This window comes from Poecilia reticulata, linkage group LG6 (genome assembly GCF_000633615.1).
Source record: "Poecilia reticulata strain Guanapo linkage group LG6, Guppy_female_1.0+MT, whole genome shotgun sequence".
NCBI lineage: Eukaryota > Metazoa > Chordata > Actinopteri > Cyprinodontiformes > Poeciliidae > Poecilia > Poecilia reticulata.
In genome coordinates this window covers 31475069-31480524 of record NC_024336.1, presented here as the reverse complement: position 1 = coordinate 31480524, position 5456 = coordinate 31475069, and positions in this window count along the sequence as shown.

The window sequence follows — 5456 nt, the reverse complement described above, 5'->3', positions numbered from 1 at the left end:
TGTGCTTTTAAACACGACACACACTCAGCCTTGTTTCAGTTTCCTGCTGGTTGCTCAGTTCCTTCTCGATGATTTCCCGACATGAATCCATGTTGCAACTCATGCTGGTTGAGGAAGAATGCTGTGCCCTCCTCTTCCTCTTTTTCTTCCTCTCCTGGAACGAACCGGACCGCAGTTCCCTGTCTGCCCGTCCCTCCTCTCCGGGTCTAGATGAGTGTGTGCTGCGGGCCCCTTGACGAGGCCTGCTGCTCCAGACTCCCTCGCTGCCCACATTCCTTCAGCGAAGCTTTGTAGTTCTGACACGTTGTAGGAGCGACTCGGTTCGGAGAGCAGCGGCTTTGCTAGGCTCGGCTCTGAGCGGCTCGGTTTCTGTTCGGAGCGGCTCGGCTCGGCTCGGAGCGGCTCGGTTCGGCTCTGAGCGGCTCGGCTCGGCTCTGAACGGCTCGGTTCGGCTCGGAGCAGCTCTGAGCGGCTCGGCTCGGCTCGGCCTGGTTCTGCTCGGTTCGGCTCTGAGCGGTTCGGCTCGGCTCGGCCTGGTTCGGCTCTCTGTTTTCAGTGTCTTACAGGAGAAACGTTGGGGCTTCAGGCTCCACGCTTTGCTTCCTGCTGCTCTGGGTAAAAATCATCAAACAGGAAATGATGTCACTGGTTTTAACACAGCCTTGTGTTAGCATCATTTTCTGCATCATTTTGCAGCCATTCCAGAAACACACAAATACAACAGTTCGTTCACTTTGTATGGAAAACTTTTTTATTATTATTAATTGCGTTAATTTTGATTAATAGCATGTTTAAAAAAATAAACAAACACATTGAATTTCCAGCCCTAAAAGGAGTAAAACAAGATGGTGGCATTGAGACCCGGTGGTGACGCAGCAGGACGCTGTGAACGCTCACGCTTCCCTTCCTCAAACCCTGATGGACGTAGCAGAGTTATAGACATACAACTATTCGGATGGATGGAAACCATGGCAACAGCTTAACAACCTGATGATAAAAAATAAAAACCAACAGAAATGTTCGCATCAGTTTCTGTTCCCAAAAGCTTTCCATCTCTGCGCTGCAGTCACCTTTCACCTGTTGTTTCCATGGCTACAGGACTGTTTGCTGACTTCCTGCTCTCTCAGTAATCCAGTGGATGGTCGGATCGCTGCAGCTCCAGCTCAGCTTGCTGAATTCCTGCTTTTTCCCGTTAAATGGCCTTCAGGAAACGGCCAATCATGACGCAATCATGAGGTTTTATCTGAAGCTATGAACGTTCAGATCTCCCCAGAGCCAGACTGATTGCTCTCTGCAGCCTCTTGTCCCAGTAGGTGATGTTTGTTCAGGCCATTTATCCACCAACATCAGTTCTGGTTACTTTTGCAAACTTCATGGGAAAGTGGCTCCCGCAGCGAGCAGTTTGGTGTCAGAATGCGTGCAGTGCTGGCACTTCAGTGGTCAGAGGACTGTAAACGCGCCTCTGCGCATGAGTACACACGTTTTCCTGCTTTTCATGCATTAAACCCACTCACTGGGAGCTGGTGAGGGGAAAAATCCTGATCTGCAACAACAAAGGGGGCTTGTAGCTGGAGGGACCCCTCTGGTCAACGAGATGCTGACCTTTAAATTCCTGCAAATACAAAGTTCCCTTCTGACCCGATGCTGGACGGGTTCCTCTCATTTTGCTCTTCGGTTCATTTCAGAGATTCAAAGACTTCAGCCTGATGGATTCTAGATGTTTATTAAAGAGATGGACGAACTTTTAGAGCAGACGGGATCGTTCTGCTGCAGTACCTGCAGCTGGCCTGTAGGTGGAGCTGCTGCATTCATTTTACAGCCGCCTGCTCTGAGGAAACGAACTTTATGACCGGAACCCCGATTATTCATAACAACTTCATATGTAAAATACATTTAAAAATGAAGCCTGAAACAGGCAGAGATCATTTAAACTGACTTTAAATGAATCATAGAAATAACTACCATAGATTCAGATACATCAGTAACTTCCATATCAGCACTAAAACCACATTATGGCTTCAGCAAAAATAAAAACATTAAAGTTGGTGGACATGAGGCTGTTAGACGTTGAGTAATTAGAATGTAGATCTAGATCTATGTGCTGCAGCTAGATCATCTCTATACATGGCATTTCTACGCTCAGACTCTTCTGTTTTATTCATTTTCTTCCAGCTAAATGAATTCATGAGTGAGAAATGAAGTGATTATCTGTGTTATTGTTCATGTTGGTGGGAATTCTGACGGATTTCCCAGATCAAACTCTCCAAGAGTCCATCCAGTTTTTGTGAATAAAAATGGTTAAAAGTTAACTGAAAATTAACAAACTAGATAAATATGTTATTGGTTTTACTTAACCACCAACTGTAGAGTCTTAAGAAGACAAGATATAATGAAAAATCTAGATTTTTAAATCTTAATCAGTCAGTAGATGTTAAAACAAGCTTTGTAATCCTGATCACATTTAAAAGGAAAATAAATACTTAAAAAATGACATAAAATGGTCAATGATGATCATTTCTGAGCTTAAACTACATTATTATTCTAATAACTACCAGAGAACAAAATTCCAGTATCTATTGTATGAAGTTTTCCTAAAATCTTCCCGTTTATCTGCAGCTGATCGGTTCTAATTGATCTCAGTGAATCAGGATTTACACGGACGCCTGATTGGTCGAAGAGTCCTGGCTGTGATTGGCTGCGCTGCGGCTGACCCTGAGGCCGCGGCGCAGCGTGTGACGTCAACGCGCCGCAGGCTGATTCAGCGCCGCTGTTCAGGCTGAGAAGCTGTGAGCGACGCCATCTTGTTGCAGTGCAGGGCGGAAAACCTTCACAATAAGAGCCGCTACACTGTAAAAAACGCTCTGAACTTTAATGGGTTGAAACGCACAAATGAATTGAGAGAGTAAAAATGTTATTAAACACATTAAATAATTGCAGTATTAAAACTAAACAGTTTTAATAATCTAACAGTAAAGTTAAAGTTTTACTGTTGGAGCTTCATTATGTTTATGAGTTGGTGATAAATTGGATGAATCAGTTTGAGTGTAAATTAATTTAAAAAGTATGAAGGCGGGAGCTTCTTAAAGAGACAGAGGCCTATTTCAAAGATTCGGTTAGATGCAGTCAAATTTAAAACATGCAGCATTTCTCTAACAGCTGTAAGATCAGAGCTATAAATGTGTCTGTGTGCCAGGAAGCTGCATGTTATCATCCTTTGACATGTCAGATCATTTGACTGATTAGAAAAAAATATATTTTTATCTGTTTTAAGCAATGCTGCTCATAACTTGGCCAATTATAGCTCCAGATTTCCTTCAGCATCTAAATAAAAACATCCTCATCTAGAAATCATTGCATCAGTTTTTAAATTTAACCGTGTGCTGAAGCCTGACTTAACGCGTTGCTATGGTTACATGTTTGTTATAGTTAAAAACCCGGCAGGAAGGTTTCCGGGTTCATGTTTAGAGCGCTAATATTCAGTCTGCATTTTAATAATTAATCTGAGGAGGAACTGAGGCAGGAGATGTTCATGTTGGTGAATCTGGAGCTCAGAGTTTATAAAACTCACTGCAGAATCCAGAACGTAAAATAATTATAATTATCCATTCATTTAAATCAAACTAAATACTAAAATCCATCAAATCAACAAGTCTGGTCAGAAATAACCTGGAATTAAAAAATACAAGCACATAAACTTCAATCATCACAGCTTTATTAAACTTTAAATAGATTTAATGCTGAAGAAAATATTCTGATTAAGCCAGTTTTCAATAACATATTTGTTCATTCTGCAGAGGTTTATTCATTAATACAGGTGTACATATTTTAGTTTATGAAGGTAAAACATTATGAAACGCTTCATGTTGGACATCCGTCCCTCTGCGCTCATTAACCCATAATACTGATCCTTCTGTTTTATGTTTAGACGCATTAAATCACATTTTTCTTTATTGGAAATCTCCCAAGTGCTGAAACATGAATCGATTTAATTCTGCAGGAAGTAAATTTTCTGGTTCTCTGCTGTGAACTTTTTCTTTCTCCACATCCGGAAGTATAATTGTGTTAAACAGAGAAACTTGCACGGCTCCAGTTTGGTGTCATTTTGTCTGTTCTGGTTGTGACGGATCCCACTGCAGGCTGCTGAGGCCTGCAGGTGTGCAACCATCTGAGGCGTAACCGTTGAACCACCGCAGCCTTTAGCAAGCAGAAGAAGAGAGGAGAGGAGTGAGATCTGATCAGTGCGTGTTAATCTGAAGTGGAACATCAGGCTGCTTTGTGTTTTAACAGAACGTCACGTTTAGCTCCGGCTAACCCACGTCGGCCTCATTTCAGGTTGGACTGAGTTCTGACTGTTAGCACCCTGCTAGCTGCTAGCTGTGACGTCCACTAGCATGCAGAGAGAGGCAGCAAAGCAGCTGCTGTGGATCAGCGAGCAGAAGGATGGGAAGACGGCGGCGCAGGCAGCTCCAGGCAGCGCAGGCGGCGCAGGCAGCGCAGGCAGCGCAGGCGGCGCAGCGCGTCTTGTTCTGGGTATTCACTTTTCAGAGGATTTCCAGGAAAGGGAGGTTATTGGTGGTTTTTCTGTTTCCTGTTTAGATTTTTCTCTGGCTCCAGAAAAACCTGCCACCTTCAGTCTCAGCTTTCAGACGGCTGCTAACCTCTGCAGCCGGACCGGTCAGAACCGAGCAGAACCTGGAGCTGCAGATCCAGGGATCTTTTGATTCTGGGACGCAGCTGCCGCACATCGCAGGAAGCATCACATGGGTCATCAAAGGTCATGTGAGGTCATCTGTCTGCATGTCGTTTCTGTCAGGCTGAGTCGGCAGATTGAACCGTTTCTGGTTTTCATCACATCATGACATTCAGACTCATGGATCCAAATATTGATCAGGTTCTGAAAACGTTTCCATCTGGAGTGAAGCTCTTCTTACCCAGAATCCTCCACACCTGACGTCCACTTTCTGTCCCCCAGGGGACAGTGGAGACAGGTGGAGGACAGGCAGAGCCTGGACGTAGGGATTACTTTAGAAGAGACAGGAAGTGTGTTGCAATACGTCAGAAATCCCTGCAGAACAGGAAGTGATGTGGAAACTGCTTCCTGTGTTTTGAGTTGGACACGTCTCTGTCCATGGGACGGCTGCAGCTGCAGGACCTGGGGTCCAACCTGTGAGAGCTAGCTGCTGCTAGCTGAGCTGTTTTAAAACTATAGCTGGGCTCTCTGGGTGTGTGACCTGTAAGGACAATCGGCTTCATTTATTTGGGGGTGTCGGTGTAGACAGTGACTGTCCCTCAGAGAGGGAAGTTATGCTAGCTTAGCAGCAGGTCGTTATGGCTTCACACTCCCAGTAACTTATTATTTACCTTCTGCTTCCTGTTTTAATGCTACAGTTAGTTAGTTGTGTGTGTGTGTGTGTGTGTGTGTGTGTGTGTGTGTGTGTGTGTGTGTGTGTGTGTGT